We start from the raw sequence: 26,042 nt of genomic DNA on the forward strand, positions 1-26,042 counted from the left end.
TTTGTGTATATTTATTAAAAGTACCAATATTGGAAAAATTTTGAAAAAATTGTCATTTTTTCACATTTTCAACCGTAATATCTCAAATATGTCCAAACATACTGTACAAATTTTTGATAAGATATGTATTTCCATCTGTTTACTTTATTCTGAATGCACAATTGAAAAACTTTTGTGTTTTTTTTAACCATTTAGAGGACGTACAAATTTAACATTACTTTTTAGCATTTTGAGGAGCACTTTGTTTTCCTGCACCAAGCCAAGTTTGCAGAGGCTCATAAGTGTCAGAATAATAGATACACCCACAAATGACCCCATTTTAAAAACTACACCCCTTAGTGTATTCACTGAGGGGTGTCATGAGTATTTTGACCCCACCAGTTTTTTTCAGGAATTAGTTCAATTTAGGGGACAAAAAATAAAATTTCATATTTTTGCAAATATGTCATTTTAAAGACATTTTTTTTTCCTATAGAGCCCATGAAAATGAGGATTTACACACCAAAATGGATACCCCCGTTTCTCCCGTGTTCAGAAACATACCCATTGTGGCCCTAATCTTATGTCTGGATGCATAACGGGAGCCAAAATGAAAGGAGTAGTCGGTGTCTTTCAGAACATAAATTTTGCTTGAAGGAGTTTTAGGCCCATAGCACACTTGTAGAGCTCTTGAGCGGCCAAAATCAAAGAGAACCCCCACAAGTGACCCCATTTTGAAAACTAGACCCCTTAATGAATTTATCTAGGGGTGTACTGCCCATTTTGATCCCACAGTTTTTGAATGAATTGAAGCAAAGCAAAAGGAAAAAATTGTGATTTTCGTTTTTTTGGCAATTCTGCCGTTTTAAAAACTGCTTTTTTGGTACAGCACACACATGAATAAAGACTTGCACCCCAAAGTGGATACCCCTGTTTGTCCCGTGTTCAGAGACATACCCATTGTGGCCCTAATCTTTTGTCTGGATGCACAACGGGGCCCAAAATGAAAGGAGTAGTCGGTGGCTTTCAGAACAGAAATTTAGCATGAAGGTGATTTAGGCCCCATTGCCCACTTGTAGAGCCCTTGAGCGGCCAAAACAACATAGAACCCCCACAAATGATCCCATTTTGAAAACTAGACCCCCTAACGAATTCATCTCGGGGTGTACTGTGTATTTTTACCCTACAATGTTTGAATAAATCTAAGCAAAGCAGTAGGAAAAAAATTACAATTTTCATTTTTTTGGCAGTTGTATCAATTTAAAAACTGTTTTTTTTGTACAGCACACATAGGGATGAAGACTTTCACCCCAAAATGGATACCCCTGTTTGTCCCGTGTTCAGAACCATACCCCTTGTGACCCTAATCTACTTAAAGGACGCATGGCTAGGCCTATAAAGGAAGGAGCTCCGGTTGGATTTTAGGGTACAACGGAATAAATTCCAGGCCCCATTGCCCACTTATAGAGTCATTGAGCGTCCAAAACTATAAAGACCCCCACAAATATCCCCATTTTAAAAACTAGACCCCTTAACGAATTCATCTAGGGGTGTACTGCGTATTTTGACCACACAGTATTTGAATAAATTTCAGCAAAGCAGAAGAAAAAAATTACAATTTTCATTTTTTTGGCAATTTTGTCAATTTAAAAACTTTTTTTTTTGTACAGTTTACATAGGAATGAAGACGTTCACCCCCAAATGGATACCCCCGTTTGTCCCGTGTTCACAAACATACCCATTGTGGCCCTAATCTACTTACAGGAAACATGGCAAGGCCTGTAATGGAGGGAACACGCGTTGGATTGCAGGGCATAACTGAATAAATTCCAGGCCCCATTGCTCATTTGTACGGAATAAAAATTGACTCCCTAAAATCCCCCCCCCCCCCTCCACGCCCTTTTCGGCGTTCCCCAAATCTTAGATAAAAGTAATAATGTGAACTGTGTAGTATTTCCAAAGACGGGTAATTATGGAGGCTGGTTGGGATGGGCACATGGGGCAATAAAACCGGGTATCCCCCCTCCTCTCATGCTTTTTGGGAGTCATTTTTTGACCTCAGTGGCGGGGATGGGGTGGAAAAAGTGGCGCTCTGTGAGTCTCCGTAAGCTTGATGAGGTGCGGCGGTCTCACACAGAAGGCGCTCAACAAGCTGCTCCTGGAACTCCAGGAAGGCGAATGTTCCCGGGGCTTCTTGTAAATTGCGTATTACAGGTAGCGGTCTGAATAACGCCGGGCTCACACAGCCGTAGGTGGATCCCGGCTGTGAGCCCGGCTGTGACCCTGCGTACGGCCGCGTAATGTACTGCGCATAACTGCGTACTTACACGGGCGGTCATGCGCAGTACACCTTTTTTTTGTTTGTATTTCCCGCACCATCGCTTAGCGATGACGCGGGTACCCGCAGCCCGTATACAACGTAGTAGCGTATGGGCAGCGGGTATATCCACGACCATGGAGCACAATGGGCTCTATGTTGCGGATATCCGCGGTAAAATAGAACCTGCTGCGTTCTCTTTTCTGCGAGTGGATTACGCAATTCCAACCCGCTACTGTGAGCGGAATTGTGTAATCCAATGCGATTGATCTGCGTATTACCGCTAATCAAACGCATGCGGAATCCGTAATTCCTATCCGGTCATGTGAGACCGGCCAAAGGTAGATCGCTACCATTTTTTCACGTGACCGGGGACCGCTCAACGAGGCCACCCGTCACTGCTCCAGGCTCTCGGCGACCAACGGTCGCCGAGAGCAAGGAGATATTAAGTTTCCTGGGCTCCCCGACTCCTGCGCATGTGTCCGGTGTTTTGCCGGCGGTCGCATGCGCAGAATACGGGAAAGTTCACGGAAGAAGATCGCGTCGGGGTGCAAATATGGAGGCCTCCGGTAAAAAATTTTATCTCCTCTCACCGATCGCATCAGTGAGGGGAGATGAAGCTTCACCTTTTTTTAACTTTTACGTGATCGCCATTATTCTTTGGATAACGGCGAACACGTGATCAGGAACCGCTCACCGCGGCTCTCCGTGAAATCTCCAGGCTCTCGGCTAAGTTTTGTAGCCAGGAGCAGGGAGATTTTAAAAAACCACGGCTTTTGCGCATGCGCCTGCCACTTTGGCGACGGGCGCGTGCGCAGAAGCTGGGTTGAGGTCCGCGGATAAATCCGCAGGCCTTAGGTACGTCATTTCATCCTCCCTCACGGATATGATCCGTGGGGGGAGATGAAACGCAAGCTTTTTTAAACTTTTTAAAACTTTTTTTTTACTTTTTGCACTTTTTTTTTTTTACCTTTTACCCCTTTTTTTTTTTTTTTTTTACTTTTTGCACTTTTTTTTTACTTTACATGATCACTGTCATCCATTGGATGACAGTGATCATGTCCCCAGCGACATCCCTCTGCTCTTGGCTACACATGGCAGCCAGGAGCAGAGCAATTTTGAATTTCCCGGGGCTCGAGCCCCTCTGTGCACGCGCCCGATGTCAATCATCGGGCGCGCATGCGCAGACGGGGATTTCGGGTCCCGGGACATCGGGACATCGCAGAGGACCGGGGGTGAGTATCTTCACCTCCCCTCATGGATCCGATCCATGAGGGGAGGTGAAACTTTACTTTTGTTTTACTTTTTAAACTTTTTCGCGATCACCGCTATCGCAATGGATAGCGGTGATCGCGGGCCCGGGGACCGCTCACAGTGGTCCCCGGTAACACCTCCTGGTTCCCGGCTACCTTCAGGAGCCGGGAGCCAGGAGATTTTAAATCTGCCGGGGACACCCGGGCTCCTGCGCGTGCGCGTGACGTCATCGTCAGGCGCGCATGCGCAGAAGGCCGCCGGCGGGTCCGGGAGGACCAGATCTCCGGGGGACACCGCCGACAAGCCGTGTGAGTATTTTCAGCTGCCGTGATGGATCCGATCCATCATAGCAGCTGAATTACTACTTTTTTACACTGTTTTGTTTACTTTTTTGCGATCGGCGCTATTCATTTTATAGCGCCGATCGCAAAGCCGGGGGGGACTGCCCGCATCCTGGGATGACAGCTCCATGCTGTCGGCTACCTGCGGGCACCGACAGCATGGAGCTGTCACGTCCTCAGGCCAGTGGGCATCAATCCAAAGAGGATGCATAAAACTACGTCCTCTAGGATTAAGGCCCACTTTCTGAGGACGTAGTTTCCCGATGGGGCCGTCGTTAAGGGGTTAATGACCAGCCCATAGTCTTTTTACGTCCTCCCAAAGTGGGCTTTATTCTCTGAGGACGTAAAAACATGTGTCCTGCAGAGAATAAAGCCCCTCGGGCTGTGGACGTGACAGCTCCATGCTGTCGGTGTCCACAGGTAGCTGACAGCATGGAGCTGTCATCCCGGGCTGCTCGGACACCCCCCCCCCCCCCCCTTGGCATTGCGATCGGCGCTATCTAATCGAAAGCGCCGATCGCAAAAAAGTAAATAAAAGTTTGAAAAAAGTTAAAGATTCAGCTGCTCTGATGGATCGGATCCATCGGAGCAGCTGAAATTACTCACCGAGGTCCGCGGCATGGCTCCCCGCTGTCCCGATGCTTCAGGCCCCGTAGCCGTCCTTCTGCGCATGCGCGCCAGGCGGCATTACGTCAGCCGCATGCGCAGAAGGCCCGGCGGCGCGGGAAATTTAAAATCTCCTGTCTCCCAGCTCCTGTAGGTAGCCGGGAGGCAGGAGATGTCAGCGGGGACCGCGGTGAGCGGTCCCCGGTACAGCGATCGCCGTTATACAATGGATCGCGGAAAAGAGCAAAAAAGTGTAAAAAAAGAAAAGTTTCACCTCCCCTCATGGATCGGATCCGTGAGGGGAGGTGAAAATACTCACCTCAGGTCCGCCGATGTTCTCCGGCCGGTGTCGGGACCCCCCGCTGGCTTCTGCGATGTGCTGATGTGGCGCGCATGCGCAGAAGCCGCGAGCCCGGCAAATTCAAAATCTCCCTGCACCCGGCTGTCACAGTTAGCTGAGTGCAGGGAGATATGACTGGGGACTGCTGTATGCGGTTTCCAGTCATATGATCATCGTTAGCCATCGGATAACGGTGAACATATAAAGTTAAAAAGTAAAAAAAAAAAAAGTTAAAAGTTAAAAAAAGTTTAAAAAGTTAAAGTTTCATCTCTCCTTACGGATCGTATCCGTAAGGGGAGATGAAATTATGTACCCAAGGTCCCGGATTTGTTCCGTGGTGGGATGTTGATCCGTGGACCTTACCCCAGCTTCGGCGCATGTGCCCATCAGCATGATGGCGGACGCATGCGCAAAAGTGAAAAATTGCCCAAGAAATTTAAAATCTCCCTGCTGCTGGCTACCAAAGGTAGCCAAGAGCCTGGCGATGTCATGGGGAGCCGCGGTATGCGGTTACTGGTCACGTGATCGCCGTTATCCAATGCATAATGGCGATCACGTAAAAGTTCTTTAAAAAGTGGCAGTTTCATCTCCCCTCACCGCATCTGGATTCAAATGAGGAAGCCTCCGAGAAGATGTTTAATCTCCCCCCACCGATCGCATCGGTGAGGGGAGATGAAACATCTTCTCGGAGGCTTCCTCATTTGAATCCAGATGCGATTATCCTCCATGGATCCTGCCAGCTACTGGGTATGTGCCCGCCGGCAAAATGCCGGACACATTCGCATGAGCCGGGGAGCCCAGGAAATTTTAAATCTCCTTGCTCCCAGCGACCACTGATTGCTTGGAGCAGTGACCGGCGGCCTCGCTGAGCGGTCCCAGGTCACGTGATAAAGTAGCGAACTAACATTAGGCCGGTCACACATGACCGGAGAGGAATTACGGGTTCTGCATGCGCTTGATCAGCGGTAATCCATCTCATGCAATGGATTACACAATTCCCCCCAATTAGCGTGTCGGAATTACGTAATCCACTCGCAGAAACAGAACACGGCATGCTACATTTTACTGCGGATATCCGCGACCTAGAGCCCATTGTGCTCTATGACCGCGGATACACCCGCAGCCCATATGCAAACACATTGTGTACGGGCTGCGGGTACCCGGGTCATCTCTAAGTGATGGCACAGGAAATATAAACAAAAAAAGCCTGTGTGAGGAGGCTGTTATGCGCAGTACATTACGCGGCCGTACGCAGGGTCACAGCCGGGCTCACAGATGGGATCCGCTGCAGGCTTCCGCAAGCAGATTCCGCCTACGGCTACGTGAGCCCGGCGTTATTCAGACCACTACCTGTATTCTGTTTACAAGAAGCCCCGGGAATGTTTGCCTTCATGCAGTTCCAGGAGCAGCTTGTTGAGCGCCTTCTCTGTGAGACCGCCGCACCGCAGCAAAATTACAAAGCCTCACAGAGCGCCACTTTTTACACCCCATACCCGCCGCTGAGGTTACGAAATACCCCCCAAAATACATGAGAGGGGGGGGGGGGGATACACGGTTTTCTTGCCCCATGTGCCCAACCCAACCAGCCTACCCCTGTCTTCGGACATAAAACGCAGTTTATATTATTACCTTTATCTAATATTTAGGGAATGCCAAAAAAATGGGGATGGCGGGGGAGGGGGGAGGGATTATTTTTAGGAAGTCATTTTTTTTTCTGTATAAGTGGGCAATGGGTCCTGGAATTTATTCAGTTCTGTCCTGAAATCCAGCAGGCATTCCCTCCATTATAGGCCTAGCCATGTGTCCTGTAAGTAGATTAGGGCCACAATGGGTATGTTTCTGAACACGGGACAAATGGGGGTATCCATTTTGGGGTGAAGGTCTTCATTCCTATGTACACTGGACAAAAAAAACTGTTTTTAAATTGACAAAATTGCCAAACAAATGAAAATCGTAATTTTTTCCTTTTGCTTTGCTTAGATTCATTCAAATACTTTGGGGTCAAAATATGCAGTACACCCCTAGATGAATTTGTTAAGGGGTCTAGTTTTCAAAATGGAGTCATTGTGGGGGTTCTCTATAGTTTTGGCCGCTCAATGGCTCTACAAGTGGGCAATGGGGACTGGAATTTATTCCGTTGTACCCTGAAATCCAATGGGTGCTCCTTCCATTATAGGCCTAGCTATGTTTCCTTTAAGTAGATTAGGGCCACAATGGGTATGTTTCTGAACACGGGAAAAACGGGGGTATCCATTTTGGGGTGAAGGTCTTCATTCCTATGTACACTGTCCAAAAAAAACAGTTTTTAAATTGACACAATTGCCAAAAAAATGAAAATCATAATTTTTTCCTTCTGCTTGGCTTAGATTCATTCAAAAACTGTGGTCAAAAAAGTTATCATACCCCTAGATAAATTCGTTAGGGGGTCTACTTTTCAAAATGGGGTCACTTGTGGGGGTTCTCCATCATTTTGGTCACTCAATGGCTTTACAAGTGGGCAATGGGGACTAAATCTCCTTCAAGCAAAATTTCTGTTCCGAAAGCCACCGGTTGCTCCTTTCATTTTGGGCCCCATTGTGCATCCAGACATACGATTAGGGCCACAATGGGTATGTTTCTGAGCACGGGAGAAACAGGGGTATCCATTTTGGGGTGCAAGTCTTCATTCATATATGTGCTGTACAAAAAAACTGCTTTTAAAATGACAGAGTTACCAAAAAAATGAAAATCGTAATTTTTTTCCTTCGGCTTGGCTTAGATTCATTCAAAAACTGTGAAGACAAAATAGTCATCGTACCCCTAGATAAATTCGTTAAGGGGTCTACTTTTCAAAATGGGGTCACTTGTGGGCGTTCTCCATCGTTTTAGTCACTCAATGGCTCTACAAGTGTGCAATAGGGCCTAAATCTCCTTCAAGCAAAATTTCTGTTCCGAAAGCCACCGGTTGCTCCTTTCATTTTGGGCCCCATTGTGCATACAGACGTAATACTAGGGCCACAATGGGTATGTTTCTGAGGACGGGACAAACAGGGGTATCCCTTCTGGGGTGCAAATCCTAATTTTCATGTGTACTTTAGAAAAAAGTCCTGTCTTTAAAATGACATATTTGCAAAAATATGAAATTTTAGTTTTTCTCTTCTAAATTGCATTGACTCCTGAAAAAAACTGTGGGGTTAAAATACTCATGACACCCCTCAGTGAATACGTTAAAGGGTGTAGTTTTTAAAATGGGGTCACTTGTGGGGGTATCTATCATTTTGACTCCTATGAGCCTTTCCAATCTTGGATTGGTGTAGGAAAACAAAGTGTTCCTCAAAATGCTGAAAAGTAATGTTACATTTGTACGTCTCCTAAATGGTAAAAAAAAAACGAAAGTTTTTCCAATGTGCGCCCAAAATAAAGTAAACGGGTGGAAATATAAATCTTAGCAAAAATTTCTATATTATGTTTGCACATTTTTGAGATATTGCAGTTGGAAATGTGAAAAAATGACGATTTATTCAAAATTTTCCCAATTTTGGTGCTTTTAATAAATAAACACAAATTCTATCGTTTTTTTTTTCCACCTAAATGAAGTACAACATGTGGCGAAAAAACAATGTCAGAATCGCTTGGATATGCAAAACCTTTCTGGTGTTTTTCCATGCTAAAGTGAGACGTGTCAGACTTGCAAAATTTGGCCTGGTCATTAAAGGAGTTGTCCCGCGGCAGCAAGTGGGTCTATACACTTCTGTATGGCCATATTAATGCACTTTGTAATGTACATTGTGCATTAATTATGAGCCATACAGAAGTTATAAGAAGTTTTTCACTTACCTGCTCCGTTGCTAGCGTCCTCGTTCCCATGGAGCCGACTAATTTTCGCCGTCTAATGGCCAAATTAGCTGCGCTTGCGCAGTCCGGGTCTTCCTCTATTCTCAATGGGGCTCCGTGTAGCTCCGTGTAGCTCCGCCCCGTCACGTGCCGATTCCAGCCAATCAGGAGGCTGGAATCGGCAATGGACCGCACAGAAGCCCTGCGGTCCACGGAGGGAGAAGATGCCGGCGGCCATCTTCAGCCGGTAAGTAAGAAGTCACCGGAGCGCGGGGATTCAGGTAAGCGCTGTGCGGATTTTTCTTTAGGTCCCTGCATCGGGGTTGTCTCGCGCCGAACGGGGGGGGGTTTGAAAAAAAAAAAAAACCCGTTTCGGCGCGGGACAACCCCTTTAAGGCGCAAACAGGCTTGGTCACTAAGGGGTTAAGTTTGTGATAAAATTTTCCAGATCCAACTTGAAGCCTTCCCATGCAATTAAAAAATCATCAATGAACTGCTGTTAAAAGTGAATATGTTGGGTAAAACATTTCTTCAAAGGCCCCCATGTAAAGATTCACATAGCTTGGTCCGAAGTGTTTCCCCATTGCGGTTTCTCTAACTTGCATGTAGCATTTATCACTGCACCTGAAATTGTTGTTGTGGAGAATAAAAGTAATTGTAAGGAGATGACCCGTGTTGCAAATATAGGATGAAAGGGTTTTTTGACATATTTCTGTAGAAAGTAGTCAATATATTCAGATTACAGATTATATTCAGGTTACTTGTGATTGAACCAACTCCTGAGATGCCGAAAAAAAATAGTAGATTGTGCTCACCATCTAACCCGCTTCTGTAGTCTGGCTGAGTATTCACTCTCCGTGATGTTTCGTGTAGTCCACCACGAGATTCAGCAGCATAATCCAAAAAAGGTTATCATCAACGGTAATGTGTGAAACTTTCAGCCTTTATTAAAGAGTGACACAGCTTTCCTTATCACAAAAAGGGACGCGTTTCTCTCGCAAGACCTTGGTCACCCAGTGATTATTCAACTCCTGAGATGGTGGACTTTCCTGGTTGCTCTGACAGGGATTAATGAATCTTTGAAAGAAAATAAAAGTATGTTATCTCATGGTTCCGAATGCAAATATAATCTTTCTCTTTTTTAGTGAGACAATTTCCCATATATTTTCCAACTCCACCATTCTATGATTCTATTAAAAGGGTTTTGTTTAGAGATGAGCGAACGTACTTGTCCGAGCTTGATACTCGTTCGAGTATTAGCGTGTTCGAGATGCTCGTTACTCGTGACGAGTACCACGCGATGTTCGAGTTACTTTCACTTTCATCTCTGAGACGTTAGCGCGCTTTTCTGGCCAATAGAAAGACAGGGAAGGCATTACAACTTCCCCCTGCGACGTTCAACCCCTATACCACCCCCCTGCAGTGAGTGGCTGGCGAGATCAGGTGTCACCCAAGTATAAAAATCGGCCCCTCCCGCGGCTCGCCACAGATTTGTTCTGACATAGTTTAGGGAAAGTGCTGTTGGTGCCGGAGCTGCTATAGGGAGAGCGTTAGGAGTATTTTAGGCTTCAAGAACCCCAACGGTCCTTCTTAGGGCCACATCTAACCGTGTGCTATAATTAGACATAGTGCAGGGCCAGTAGTGGTGAGGCAGGGACAGAAGACATATATTGTGAGGCAGGGACAGAAGACATATATTGTGAGGCAGGGACAGAAGACATATTGATTGAATATGGGCAGTGGGCCTTTGCAAAAACATTTGGGGGAAAAAATCTATTTGGGCTGCCTGTGACTGTCCTCAGTGTTCTGGGTCTGTGCTGGGTGTAGTAGTCCTCCTAATTCATACGCAGCCAGCTAAGTGTTACAGCAGGCTTGCGCAAAATTATTTCCTGGCGTTCTGTAAGTGAAGTCAGCCTCCAACCACAGGCCAATAAGCGGCACATTTAATTACAGCGTTCTGTTTCTGCACTACTGGTAATACACCATGCTGAGGGGTAGGGGTAGGCCTATAGGACGTGGATGCGGGCGAGGACGCGGAGGCCCAAGTCAGGGTGTGGGCACAGGCCGAGCCAGTGCGGTGGCCAGGGGTAGAGGCAGGGCCAGACCGAATAATCCACCAACTGTTTCCCAAAGCGCCCCCTCGCGCCATGCCACCCTGCAGAGGTCAAGGTGCTCTACGGTGTGGCAGTTTTTCACAGAGATGCCTGACGACCAACGAACAGTGGTGTGCAACCTTTGTCGCGCCAAGATCAGCTGGGGAGCCACCACCACCAGCATGCGCAGGCATATGATGGCCAAGCACCCCACAAGGTGGGACGAAGGCCATTCACCGCCTCCGGTTTGCACCACTGCCTCTCCCCCTGTGCCCCAACCTGCCACTGAGATCCAACCCCCTCTGAGGACACAGGCACTACCGTCTCCTGGCCTGCACCCTCACCTCCACTGTCCTCGGCCCCATCCAGCAATGTCTGTCAGCGCAGCGTCCAGACGTTGCTAGCGCCACTGTTTGAGCGCAAGCGCAAGTACGCCGCCACGCACCCGCACGCTCAAGCGTTAAACGTGCACATTGCCAAATTGATCAGCCTGGAGATGCTGCCGTATAGGCTTGTGGAAACGGAGGCTTTCAAAAGCATGATGGCGGCGGCCCCGCACTACTCGGTTCCCAGTTGCCACTACTTTTCCCGATGTGCCGTCCCAGCCCTGCACGACCACGTCTCCCGCAACATTGTACGCGCCCTCACCAACGCGGTTACTGCCAAGGTCCACTTAACAACAGACACGTGGACAAGCACAGGCGGGCAGGGCCACTATATCTCCCTGACGGCACATTGGGTGAATTTAGTGGAGGCTGGGACAGAGTCAGAGCCTAGGACCGCTCACGTCCTACCCACCCCCTGAATTGAGGGCCCCAGCTTGGTGGTGGTATCTGCAGCGGTGTATGCTTCCTCCACTAAACCACCCTCCTCCTCCTCCTACGCAACCTCTGTCTCGCAATCAAGATGTGTCAGCAGCAGCACGTCGCCAGCATTCGGTGTCGCGCGGCGTGGCAGCACAGCGGTGGGCAAGCGTCAGCAGGCCTTGCTGAAACTACTCAGCTTAGGAGAGAAGAGGCACACGGCCCACGAACTGCTGCAGGGTCTGACAGAGCAGACCGACCGCTGGCTTGCGCCGCTGAGCCTCCAACCGGGCATGGTCGTGTGTGACAACGGCCATAACCTGGTGGAGGCTCTGCAGCTCGGCAGCCTCACGCACATGCCATGCCTGGCCCATGTCTTTAATTTGGTGGTTCAGCGCTTTCTGAAAAGCTACCCACACTTGTCATACCTGCTCGGAAAGGTGCGCCGGGTCAGCGCACATTTCCGCAACTCCAAGACGGACGCTGCCACCCTGCGGACCCTGCAACATCGGTTTCATCTGTCAGTGCACCGATTGCTGTGCGATGTACCCACACAGTGGAATTCTATGCTCCACATGTTGGCCAGGCTCTATGAGCAGCGTAGAGCTATAGTGGAATACCAACTCCAACATGGGCGGCGTAGTGGGAGTCAGCCTCATCAATTATTTACAGAAGAGTGGGCCTGGTTGGCAGACATCTGCCAGGTCCTTGGAAACTTTGAGGAGTCTACCCAGATGCTGAGCGGGGATGCTGCAATCATTAGCGTCACCGTTCCTCTGCTATGCCTCTTGAGAAGTTCCCTGCAAAGCATAAAGGCAGACGCTTTGCACTCGGAAACGGAGGCGGGGGAAGACAGTATGTCGCTGGATAGTCAGAGCACCCTCATGTCTATATCTCAGCGCGTTGAGGAGGAGGAGGAGGAGCATGAGGAGGATGAGGAGGAGGGGGAAGAGACAGCTTGGCCCACTGCTGAGGGTACACATGCTGCTTGCCTGTCATCCTTTCAGCATGTATGGCCAGAGGAGGAGGAGGAGGGGGAGGCGCATGAGGAGGAGGAGGAAGAGACAGCTTGGCCCACTGCTGAGGGTACACATGCTGCTTGCCTGTCATCCTTTCAGCGTGTATGGCCAGAGGAGGAGGAGGAGGAGGATCCTGAAAGTGATCTTCCTAGTGAGGACAGCCATGTGTTGCGTACAGGTACCCTGGCACACATGGCTGACTTCATGTTAGGATGCCTTTCTCGTGACCCTCGCGTTACACGCATTCTGGCCACTACGGATTACTGGGTGTACACACTGCTCGACCCTCGGTATAAGGAGAACCTTTCCACTCTCATTCCCGAAGAGGAAAGGGGTTCGAGAATGATGCTATACCACAGGGTGCTGGTGGACAAACTGATGGTAAACTTCCCATCCGACAGTGCTAGTGGCAGAAGGCGCAGTTCCGAGGGCCAAGTAGAAGGGGAGGCGCAGAGATCAGGCAGCATGTACAGCGCAGGTAGGGGACCATTATCCAAGGCCTTTGCCAGCTTTCTGGCTCCCCAGCAAGACTGTGTCACCGGTCCCCAGTCAAGGCTGAGTTGGCGGGAGCACTGTAAAAGGATGGTGAGGGAGTACGTAGCCGATCGCACGACCGTCCTCTGTGACGCCTCTGCCCCCTACAACTACTGGGTGTCGAAGCTGGACACGTAGCCTGAACTCGCGCTGTATGCCCTGGAGGTGCTTGCTTGTCCTGCGGCTAGCGTCTTGTCAGAGAGTGTGTTTAGTGCGGCTGGGGGAATCATCACGGATAAGCGTACCCACTTGTCAACCGACAGTGCCGACAGGCTAACACTCATCAAGATGAACAAAGCCTGGATTTCCCCAGACTTCTCCTCTTCACCAGTGGACAGCAGCGATAGCTAAGCAATACGTAGGCTGCACCCGCGGATGGAAGCATCGTTCTCTATCACCATCAAAAACGTGGACCTTTTTGCTTCATCAATCTGTATATAATAGTCCTCCTCCTGCTCCTCCTCCTGAAACCTCACATAATCACGCCGAACGGGCAATTTTTCTTAGGCCCACAAGGCTCAGTCATATAATTTTTGTAAACAATTTTTATACGTTTCAATGCTCATTAAAGCGTTGAAACTTTCACCTGAGCCAATTTTTATTTTAACTGGGCTGCCTCCAGGCCTAGTTACCAATTAAGCCACATTAACCAAAGCGATTAATGGATTTCACCTGCCCTCTTGGTTGGGCATGGGCAATTTTTCTGAGGTACATTAGTACTGTTGGTACACCAATTTTTGGGGGCCCTCGCCTACAGTGTAATCAAATAAATTTTTAGCCCACCTGCATTACAGCTGACGTTACATCAGCTGTGTTGGGCACTGCAATGGGATATATTTATCTACCGCCGGTGGCTTCCTGGCACCCACCCATGCTGTCGGTCCACACGGAGTTGTAACTGCATGTGTCCACTTCTAAAGAACCCCAGTCTGACTGGGGCATGCAGTGTGGGCCGAAGCCCACCTGCATTAAGCACGACATAACCTCAGCTGTGATGGGCACTGCAATGGGATATATTTATGTACCGCCGGTGGGTTCCAGGGAGCCACCCATGCTGTGGGTCCACAGGGAGTTGTAACTGCATGTGTCCACTTCTAAAGAACCCCAGTCTGACTGGGGCATGCAGTGTGGGCCGAAGCCCACCTGCATTAAGCACGACATTACCTCAGCTGTGATGGGCACTGCAATGGGATATATTTATGTGCCGCCGGTGGGTTCCAGGGAGCCACCCATGCTGTCGGTCCACACGGAGTTGTAACTGCATGTGTCCACTTCTAAAGAACCCCAGTCTGACTGGGGCATGCAGTGTGGGCCGAAGCCCACCTGCATTAAGCACGACATTACCTCAGCTGTGATGGGCAATGCAATGGGATATATTTATGTACCGCCGGTGGCTTCCTGGCACCCACCCATGCTGTGGATGCACACGGAATTCCCGTTGCGGAGTTGTACCTGGCTGTGACTATTTATAAAAAAAACGCGGTCTGACTGGGGCATGCAGACACCTTGACAGAATGAATAGTGTGTGGCACATAGGTTCCCCATTGCTATGACCACGTGTGCAGCTCCTGATGGAGGTGGCACAGGATTGGATTTCTAATTGCTTCTGTACAGCATTGTGGGCTATCGCCCCGCCCCTTTTAAAGATGGTCGCTGCCTAGCCGTGCCAACCCTCTGCAGTGTGTGCCTGCGGTTCCTCCTCATGGCAGACGCACTTATAAATAGACATGAGTGTGGCGTGGCATGTGGGCAGCTGAAGGCTGCGCAGGGACAGTTTGGTGTGCGCTGTCTACACTGGGTCGTGCGGGGGGGGGGGGGAGTTGGGCAGCATGTAACCCAGGAGAAGTGGCAGCGGAGTGTCATGCAGGCAGTGATTGTGCTTTGTTGGAGGTAGTGTGGTGCTTAGCTAAGGTATGCATTGCTAATGAGGGCTTTTCAGAAGTAAAAATTGTTGGGGGGGGGCCACTCTTGCCGCTATTGTGGCTTAATAGTGGGACCTGGGAACTTGAGATGCAGCCCAACATGTAGCCCCTCACCTGCCCTATCCGTTGCTGTGTCGTTCCCATCACTTTCTTGAATTGCCCAGATTTTTACTAATGAAAACCTTAGCGAGCATCGGCGATATACAAAAATGCTCGGGTCGCCCATTGACTTCAATGGGGTTCGTTACTCGAAACGAACCCTCGAGCATTGCGATAATTTCGTCCCGAGTAACGAGCACCCGAGCATTTTGGTGCTCGCTCATCTCTAGTTTTGTTATATAAAATAATTTCTTTTTTTTAATAATTAGATAAACTTTATTAAACAATCAGTTTTTATTGAAGTTTTCATGTAGTATATAAGTAACACAATCAAAGAGTGTCTCAGATGAACGGTACAATTATGTCCATTAACTTACAGTGTGGACAAGAAAGATCCGGGATCACTCTACCTTTAAAGAAATAACGAACGGTAAAAAACCTTGAAGATAAAAAAAAAAAAAAAAGGGAGAGAGGGAGAGAAAAGGGGGGGGGGGGATAGGGAAGATAGGTAAGAAAATAAGAGAACATGTTCCACGCTGATGGATGTTCTGTTGCCATCTCGGTCTCGAGAGCTCTCTTTTGAAATGAAATTAGCGGGGTCCATTCTTATTCGTGTCCACGCCAGGGGTCTCGTCTTGTCCTGTAGCTAGGAATCCTCTTCAAAACTATTTGGCCATTCCAAAGCGGAACCGTCAAATTGGTTTACTTATGGTGTATCGATTTCCAAAACTTAATGGTTATTATTATCTATCTCCATGGGGTTGGGTTTTAGTTTATCCGCTTCCAAGGGGTCCACTTCTGTATAAAACCATCATGCGTACCCATTTTCCAACTAGATAGTTCCTCTGAATCAACTTTTTCCTTCCATTGCGAGAGTGATGGAGGAGTCTTTTGAAGCCACAGGAAGGGGATTAGCGCCTTAGCCGTATCAATTTGGGAGGCCACCAGCTTGTCTTTTAGCGGATGGCAATCGTTAGAGGGTCTCCATAGGAAAATTTTGTCTGCTGTTAGTTTGAAATCTAGTTTTATATTTCTTAATACCTTTTCTACTTCCTTCCAGAAAGTGGAGAGTGCAGAACACTCCCACCAGATGTGTCGATAAGATCCAACTGCCATGTCGCATTTCCAACATCTATCATGTGGGGCTAATTTATATGCATATAGCCATTGTGGAGTTACGCATGGGGACAAACCAAAAGCTACCTGAAGGATAAGTTTCATATCCGCTGGGGTGAGGGAGATATCCAGTTCCTTCTCCCAGGACCTAAGGAATCCGGGTTTTATAGCTAGAGGGGGGAATAAGAATTTCTTGTGGAGTTGAGTGATCAGCTTGTGTTTTGGTGCTCCTACATGTAACATTTTTTTCAAATTTAGTGCTAGGTCTGGTGGATTTAAATAATTTAATGAAGGTATCTAGGGCCTTAATGATATGGGCTTTTTGTAAAAAAAAGATAAGGACATCCCAGGTCTCAACGCCTGTAGGATATCCTCAGCCTTACTATGTGCCAGCTTCTCGATGTCCCCCACCGTTAATCCCGAGAATTCTTCCCTTCTATTTGTAGGGTCCGTGGGGATGTCTATTAGTTTGCATAAGGTGCTTATGGGGGGTTCTGGAGATGGATCCGGTGCCAAGAAATTCCTCAGTTTGTCCCATGTCTCACAGGAGCCCCTAATCAATGGATTAAATGTATTTGAATTATATGTAGTCTTGGCAGGAAACCAGAGATCCTCCAACAAAGTGTCTCCATATGACTTTGTGGCGAGCTGCTGGAGTAGAGGGTCCCTTGTTTGGTTCACGAGGTCCAACCAGTAGCAGAGTTGTGTTACTTGGTATATGCTATGTGCACACGGCATATCCATTCCACCCTCCCATCTTCTTTTAATTAACAGGCTATGTGCTAGACGGGGTCTCCTCTGCCTCCACATGTATCCGGAGAACATTGACCGAAGCGTATTGAAGAATGAACCGGGTATGAAGATCGGGAGCATGCGAAATTTATATAGTATAATTGGGAGGACATATGACTTTAAGATATTCTTTCTTCCAAACCATGAAATATATGGGAGATCATATGTGCGAAGTAGGTTTTTAACATGAGGAAGAAGCGGTAGAAAATTTATGGCAAACAGGTCCTCTGTCTTTTTTGTGATCTTCACACCCAAGTAATCAATTGATGACTCCGACCATGTAAACAGGGACTGTGTTTTTAATGTTTTACTACAGACGTGGGGAACAGAGATGTTTAGAATGGTAGATTTTGGGAAATTGATTTTAAAACCCGATAAAGAGCCAAAGAAGTACAAGTACTCTGTTAATTTTGGCACTCCCCTCTCTGGTTCTGACACTATGAACATAATGTCGTCAGCAAATGCGGCTAGAGAAAGTGAGTGAGAGCCAAAAGTAATTCCCTTGATTTCGGGGTGTTGTCTCACTCCCTGGAGAAAAAGTTCCAGGGCTAAGACAAAGAGAGTCGGAGAGAGCGGGCAACCCTGGCGAGCTCCGTTCCGTATTTTAAAAGCAGAGGACAGAATGTTATTGAGCCTCAGTCTCGCGAATGGACTATTATAAAAAGAAAAGATTGCTAAAATTAATAACGTTAAAGTGCAGCAGAACCCTCTTCATATAGAGCCAGTTAATGCGGTCAAACACTTTTTCTGCATCTGTTCCTATCAAGACTGGTGGATTTCTATGAAGTTGTGCAAATCTCATAGCGTGTAATAGTCTGAGGCAATTATCCCTCCCTTCCCTCCCCTTGATGAAACCCGTTTGTTCTCTATTAATCAGGGAGGGGATAAAGTCCTCCATTCTTTTAGTGAGTAACTTGGCCCAGAGTTTAGTATTGAGATTTATAAGGGAAATTGGTCTGTAGTGGGTACATAATTCCGAGTCTTTGCCCTCTTTGTGGATAAGGGTAATGTGGGCTTCTTGGGAGTATTTGGTTAAGTTTTCTCCTTGTAATAACGCGTTAAAATATTCCTTTAGTCTCGGGGTTAGTACTGTTTTAAAGGTATTATAGTAAGCAGAGGAGAACCCGTCCGGCCCTGGACTTTTACCTGTGGGAATAGAGTCAATCAGGTCTTCAACCTCTTGATCTGTCACAGGGGTTGTTAAAGACTGTGCAGCATCCTCCCCCAATTTCGGGAGAGTCAATTTACTCAAGAAGAGGTCAATTTTCTCGTTCAATGTTTGTATCTCCTCAGTTCCCGGGTGCTCTTTCAAATTATACAGTTGTGTATAGAAACAGCGAAAGACTTGGGAGGAGGAAAACAGTTTCCCTGACTGGTCCTTGATAGAGTTTATAAAGTTTTTGGAGCCGGATTTTTTAAGAAGTGCTGACATAAATTTACTTCCCTTATTTCCTTGCAGAAAGACTGTGTTTCAAATAAATATGTTTTTTATTGAATCTAGATTCAAGAAGACGCTTAAGTTCCCTCCTCTTGGATGTTAATTCTTCCAGGACTATATTTGTAGTAGAAAGTTTAGATGTTTGTTCTAGTTTCGCAATCTGCGACAATAGTCTATCTATTTCCTGTTTGTTTTTTTTTTGGTCCTGGATCCCAATGCAATGAGCAGACCACGCATGTAGGCCTTATGTGCTTCCCAGATTACTGGGAGCTCAAGGTCCCCTTTACTATTTAGTTTGAAATATTCCTCCATCATGTATGAATGTTTATCCTTCTCATCTTGAGAATCTAGTAGGGAATCATTGAGGCGCCACCTCCACTCTTTAGCGTCACTCCTGCCAATTTTGATATTAACGTGTAAGGGGGCGTGATCTGAGATTGAGATTACATCGATATTAGCCCTTACTACCTTTGTTAAAAGGCCAGAGGAAACAAATATATAGTCAAATCTCTGATATGATGCATGGGGCAGAGAGAAGTGGGTATAGTCCCTTGTAGAAGGGTTTAGTAGTCGCCAAACGTCCACTACAACCAGATCTTTGAGAATTTTAATTAGAGTATTTAATCGCCCCTGCGAGACCTGGGATCTATCCCTCGAGGAATCTAGTAGGGGATTAAGAGTTATGTTCCAGTCTCCAGCCACAATGATAGGGCCAGCGGCAAATTCTTTGAGGATTTTAATCTGTTTAATGAGCCATTCAATTTGGTTGGTATTTGGAGCGTATAGGTTGGCTATGGTTAGTTTAGTATTATTAATTGTGCCTTTTATAAGAGGAACTCTCCCCATCTCATCCGAAATACACAGCATTGGAGATGAAATTGATGGATCTATAAAATAAGATAGATACTCCCTTGGAAGCGGATAGGGCGTGAGCATTGTGTAAATAATTTCCCTGGAAGGGCTAGGCATTTGTTTCCCTTATAGTGTGTTGCTTGTAGTAATACAATTTTGGTGTCATACCACTTCAAGAGTTGGAGCGTGTTATACCTCTTCTGCTGTGAATTGAGGCCCCGGATGTTAAAGGTCGTGAATCGAATTGCATCTGTGGACATTTCCAGGAGACCGAGATGGACAACAGTGAATGCAAATTCGACCCTATTGGTAGGTACAAAAGAGAGTCAAAAAGCAAGTTATGCAAGGTTCAACTTATATACTTAAAATCGTTAAACTTTACAATAAAGCGAGATTGTTTTTGGAAATAGCTAAGCGTAGAATCTGATAGTTCAAGAGAAAAGAAGAAAGGTAGGAAAAGGGAAGAGGGGGGAGGAAAGGTATTGGTCGGGTCAAGGAGTGTAGCAAGGAGTTGAAAAGAAGGAAAAACTAATAGAATACAGATAAACAATTGAGTATTATTTGACGATGATAAAGTGATTGTCCCTCGTATTGAGGGAAAAAGCAGGCGATCTCAATATTAACTATCGAGAGCGTCTGCGAGAGTTGAGGAAGGAATTAAACTGTAGCAAGGAAAATACTTAAACTTTCAAGTCCTGATCGAAACGACACAAACTGGCACCCCAATTACCAGAGGGGTGTAAAAAAATGGCTCCTGAGGGCAATTGGAAGAAAGTTCTGCTCCTAAGTCCCGTAAGGAACATGTTTAAGCCTTCTAATGGGAGGGCCAGTAACATTCAAAAAATAAAGAACATAGAATGTTATTTGTGAGTTGCAGCTCACATCTACTCTTCAGAGAGAGGGTCGGTGTCCATTTTGTTATTTTTATGTTCCATTATAGAGAGGACAGTGAGTCAGGTGTCTTCGGTTACATCTTCCTCTCTGGTCTACTTTCTCTGTTTGTTTTAAGGTGATTTTGAATGATTCACTACTCGCCAGTTATCAGGTGCTGGCAAGTGAGGTAGATTTGGGAGCTCAGGTAGAAGTTGCCAGTTGGGGATTTCTATTGGTTCCAGCTCCAAGTGTTGCCAGCAGTTTTGGAGGTCTTCTGGTGTACGTACATTGTGCCTCTTTCCTTTATAGGTGATGCCCTGGCCGAAGGGGAACAACCATGCATATTTGATGTTTCTGGCTTTTAGTATGTCCAGTAATGGGCGTAAAAGACGGCGTTTGGCCAGCATTGTGGGGGCTAAATCTTGGAAGAGTTGCACTGGTGCCCCTGCGTATTGGACATCTCTGTGATTTCTAGCAGCTTCCAAGATGGCTACTGCGTCAGGGAAGGCGAGTAGCTTACATATAATATCTCTCGGTGGGTTGGATGCGGCAGGTTGTGGCCTTAGAGCTCTGTGGGCATGTTCAATTAGTACTGAAGCTGCTCTGTCTGGGCCCAAAAGTGAGGAAAAAATTTCCATTGTTACTTTTGGAAGGGCCTCCGCCGCCCACGTCTCCAGAATTCCTTTTATGCGAATGTTGCTGCGGCGGTTGCGGTTTTCAAGATCCTCTTGCATGAGGAGTGTTCTGTTTAGCTGGAGGTGTTGCTCTTTAAGAGCCTGCGCCATTCCTAGTGCATGTGCCGCCATTACTGCAGATGAACCCTCAAGGTCTCCCCATATGCCTGACATCTTCTTTAGTCTCCGCTAGATCATCTAATACTGGTCGCATGGCTTGTGAGAGAAGATCCTTCATAAATCCTTTTAAGATCTGTTCTCCGTCTTCACCCTCCGAGGAGGACTCACCTTCCTGCAGCAGTCACAGCCGCCGGCGCCATCTTGCCTGGAGCGCGGGGGAAGTGAACGCTCTGTTCTTTAAGGTATTTTTGTAGATCTGATTGTCCCCAAGCCGGCCGAGGCGTCCCCAGGTGTTCTCCTCCTTTCTCCCTGTTCATGTTCCTCATCTTAGGGTTAGATTGCTGCTATTAGGTGCCTGTAATCGTGCCACAGCGATGGTGCTGGCAGATCAAGCGACCATCTCTCTAAGCAGTCAGGCTCCGCCCCCATATAAAAAAATGTCTATACTTACCTATTCACCTATTCTTACTTACCTATTCATCCACAGGCAGTCTACTTACTGCATCTCCTACTCACCAATCTTCTCCTGGCTCCTGCAGTCCCCTCACCTCCAGCTGTCCAGATCCTCTTCTTACTATTATGCAGCGGCTTTCTTCTTTCTGCAGGCCAGTGTAGGATACGTCACTAATGACAGAGCACCGACTGCTATGCCGGACTAATGCTGAGACTGCGCATGCGCGCTGTTTTGCAGCGTTAGTAAAGAACTCTCGTGGTGAGACAGTGTACATAGTCTTTGGCACTCCCTGATAGCCAGTGAACGCTACATCACTAGTGACGTAGCGTACATTGCCCTGCAGGAAGGAGAATGTTGGCAATGTACATAACGTCACCCTGAAGAGGACGAATACGGCCGACTGGAGGTGATGGGACTCGTGGGACTGCATGAGTCAGGAGAAGATTGTCGGGGAGAAGGTGTGGTAAGTAGACTGCCTGGGGAGGATTTTTTTTTTTTTTTAGTACAAAACCCCTTTAAAACTCTTTACATTAGTACAAACATTGATTTTTTTTAATAAATTCTGTTGGTTTCCATCTTATTTTACTTTAATGAGAGTAATCACTCAGAATCCTGGATGCTTCCAGTTCATAGTATGAGCAATGCAGGATCAATCCCCTTTTTTCTGCACTTTTAATGACAATTTCTTTGTTACCCACCAGAGGTAATTTCAATACTTTACTACACACAAGCTTTTCTAATCTCCCATTGGTAGCCAGAAGATCTCTTCTGGCTAAAGATAACATTGCCATATGGAAAACCTTACGGAAAGCTTATGGGCTATTCTTTCGACTATCACTTTAAACTAAACTATGAGGAATTCCACATATTCCAGAAGGTTTCTATATTTTAAAAATGGTCCAAATATGGTGAAGAGTCCTAGGTCCAATACATTTAAGTTGCTATGTAAGATATATATTGTGGGTTTTTTCACTCTCTTTTTCCTTTCTCTTGTCATTTTATTTTGAATGTATGTTCTGACAATGGAATATAGGCAACTGGAAGCTCTCACCACTAGAATCTTACAGGTTTATGTACAAGCTCACGCGGTTTCCATATTGTAATGCAATGTACCATTATTTCTATTATTCGTATTGTTATTTCATAACTAGAGATGAGCGAGCCTACTCGGTAAGGCAGATACTTGAGCGAGCATCGCTCTTCTTGAGTAACTGCTTAGTGATCTGAACAGCCTCGGGTGGGCTGCGGGGGGAGCGGAGCGGGGGAAAGAGAGTGATCTCTCACTCTTCCTCCCGCTCTGCTCCCCCCGCCCCCTGCAGCCCACCTGAGCCTGCTCGGATCACTATGCAGTTACTCGAGAAGAGTGATGCTCGCTCGAGTAACTGCCTTACCGAGTAGGCTTGCTCATCTCTAGTTATAACTAAAAGCCAATAAAAGCATGTTTTAAAGAAGAAAAAAAGGAACCTTACTGTGAACCGGATAGAAATCATTTTTTTGTTTTAGGGCTGTATAGATGGGGTCTTCTAAGATAATGTTAGTGATCTCATCAACCTCGATATATTGTAAAATACTTGATTCTTTGTCAAGTAAAATAGGGACACTGTAAGGCTGTGATCACTCGGGACGAAGATCCTTCGGAAATCTCCCAGAATGAGCAGACCTAAAAATCGTGAGATTTCCGTGGCAGAGGCACAACTTCAAAACCCGCGTCCACAGCTGCGGGTTTTGAAGTAGCTTTGCCGCCTATATTATCGCTGTGGCCATCTCTCCCCATAGAGAGGAGAAAGGCCGCTGTGGAAATGAAAAAAGAATTGACATGCAGGGTCTTTGTTTTCCGCGCCGCATGTTAGTTTCCGGGCAGCTTGCCTGCAACGGATTGGCCGCAATGTGTGAACGAGATTTTTGCAAATCTCTTTGCTGGCTAATCCCGAGATTAGGAGCACACGGGATGGAAATTCCACAGCAATTCCATCCCGTGTGAACTCAGGTTTAACCCATTAGTGACCAAGCCTGTTTGCGCCTTAATGACCAGGCCAAATTTTGGAAATCTGACATGTGTCACTTTTATATGGATTAACACAGTAAAGGTTTTGCATAGCCAAGTGATAGACCGATTTGTGTATAATTATTAAAAGCGCTAAAATTGGGAAAATTTTGAAAAAGTCGTCACTTTTTTCACATTTCCAACTGCAATATCTCAAATATGTGCAAACATAACATAGACATTTTTGATAATATATATATTTCCATCTGTTTACTTTATTCTGGGTGCACATTGGAAAAACTTTCTTGTTTTTTTAACCATTTAGGAGGCGTACAAATTCAACGTAAATTCTTAACATTTTGAGGAACACTATTTTCCTGCACCAAGCCATGATTGCAAAGGTTCATAGGTGTCAGAATGATAGATACCCCCACAAATGATCCCATTTTAAAAACTACACCCCTTAATGTATTTACTGAGCGATGTCAGGAGTATGCTGACCCATGGTTTCTTTTCAGGAATGAATGCAATTTAGTAAAGAAAAAAATAAAATGTCATATTTTTGCAAATACGTAATTTTAAACACAGGATTTTTTCTATGGTGCACATGAAAATGAGGATTTACACCCCAAAATGGATACCCCCATTTGTCCTTTGTTCAGAAACAGACACCTTGTGGCCCCTAATTTTCTGTCCGTATGCACAACGGGGGCAAAACCGAAAGGAGCAATTTGTGGTTTTCCGAACAGACATTTTGCTTGAAGGCGTTTTAGGCCCCATTGCCCACTTGTAGAGCCCTTGAGGTTCCAAAACAATATAGAACCCCCACAAATGACCCCATTTTGGAAACTAGACCTCTTAACGAATTCATCCAGGGTTCTACTGCGTATTTTGACCCCAAAGTTTTTTAATGAATCAAAGCAAAGCAGAAGTAAAAAATTACGATTTAAATTTTTTTAGCAATTATGTCATTTTAAAAATAGGTTTTTTTTGTACAGCATACATAGTAATAAAGACTTTCACCCCAAAATGGATACCCCCATTTGTCTCGTGTTCAGAACCCATTGCAGCCCTAATCTTCTGTCTTGATACACAACGGGGCCCAAACAGAACAGAGCATCAAACTTTAACTGTCTTAACTTTTACGTGATCGCCATTATCCTTTGGATAATGGAGATTACATGACCCGACACCGCTCACTGCGGCCCCCCGTGATATCTCCAAGCTCTTGGCTACCTTTAGTAGCCAGGAGCAAGGAGATTTTAAATTTCCTATTGCCCTCCCCAGCTTCTGCGCTTGCGTCCGCCATTTTGGCGATGGGCACATGCGCCAAAGATGGGGGAAGGTCCAGGATACTTTGCTGGTGGCCTTGGTTAAGTATTTTCACCTCCCCTCATGGATCGGAAACCTGACGGGAGGTGAAAATTGAGCTTTTTTTTTACTTTCACATGATCACCGTTAGATAACGGCGATCACGTGACTGGTAAACGCATACCGTTGCACCCCATGAAATCTCCAGTCTCTTGGCTACATTTAGTAGCCAGGTGCAAGGAGATTTTAAATTACCCCGGTAATTTGCGGCTTTTGCGCCTGCGTCCGCCATTTTGGCGACTGACGTGTACACAGAAGCCAGGGTAAAGTCTGTGGATTAATCTGGGGGCCTTATGCACCTAAGTTCATCAACCCTCATGGATATGATAGGGGAAATGAAACAAACTCTTATTTTTATTTTTTTTACACTTTTTAAACTTTTTTATACTTTTACATGATCGCTGTTATCCATTGGATAGCAGCGATCATGTGACTGGGAACCGCACACAGCGGCTCCTGATGACAGCTCCCTGCTCTCGGCTACTCATACTAGCTGGGAGTTTTTAAATTTCCCGGGCCTCCCGGCTCTCTGCGCGTGACGTAATGCGTCTGGCGCACATGCGCAGACGCCGGCAGCAGGGCCAGGCAGAACGGACAAGACGCTGGACAGTGCGGAGGACGGGGGGGGGGGGTGAGTATTCTCAGCTCCCCTTACGGATCCGATCCGTAAGGGGAGCTGAAACTTTAACTTTTTTTAACTTTTCACTGACTTTACCATGATCACCAGTATCCACCACGTGACCAGGAGTGGGGTCCCGCAGCCCGGGATGACAGCTCCATGCTGTCAGCTACCTGTGGTAAACGGCAGCATAGAGCTGTCACATCCAGGGCTTTAATGCAAAGTATCTAAGAAGGGTAAAGCCCCATTTACACACAACGGTTATCTTTGGAATGAATGAAGGCAGAATGATATTAATGACTTTTTTTTTGCATAGAAATGCAAAGCATTTAAATGTACAGATAATCATTTAAAATCCTCTCTATTTCCCTCATCAGCTAAAGTAAACTCTATATATGTGTGCTAAGGTGGGCGTGTATTTATACAGGAAAACTCTGTCCTGGTTTTTACAAGAAATCTCTGGGCATGGTTTTAATTAGTGTGAAGATAAGCCATTGTTGTCTGATGGCATGAGTAAACAAGTACTCATTGAGTTTAACCCTTTGCAATCCAATTTTGGATTCAGTGTTTCCTAGGGGGCTTTCTCTTTCTGCCATTATACAATGAGGCCATCTGCTTGCTAGAGCCAG

Source organism: Eleutherodactylus coqui, chromosome 1 (assembly GCF_035609145.1).
Source record: "Eleutherodactylus coqui strain aEleCoq1 chromosome 1, aEleCoq1.hap1, whole genome shotgun sequence".
Classification (NCBI taxonomy): domain Eukaryota; kingdom Metazoa; phylum Chordata; class Amphibia; order Anura; family Eleutherodactylidae; genus Eleutherodactylus; species Eleutherodactylus coqui.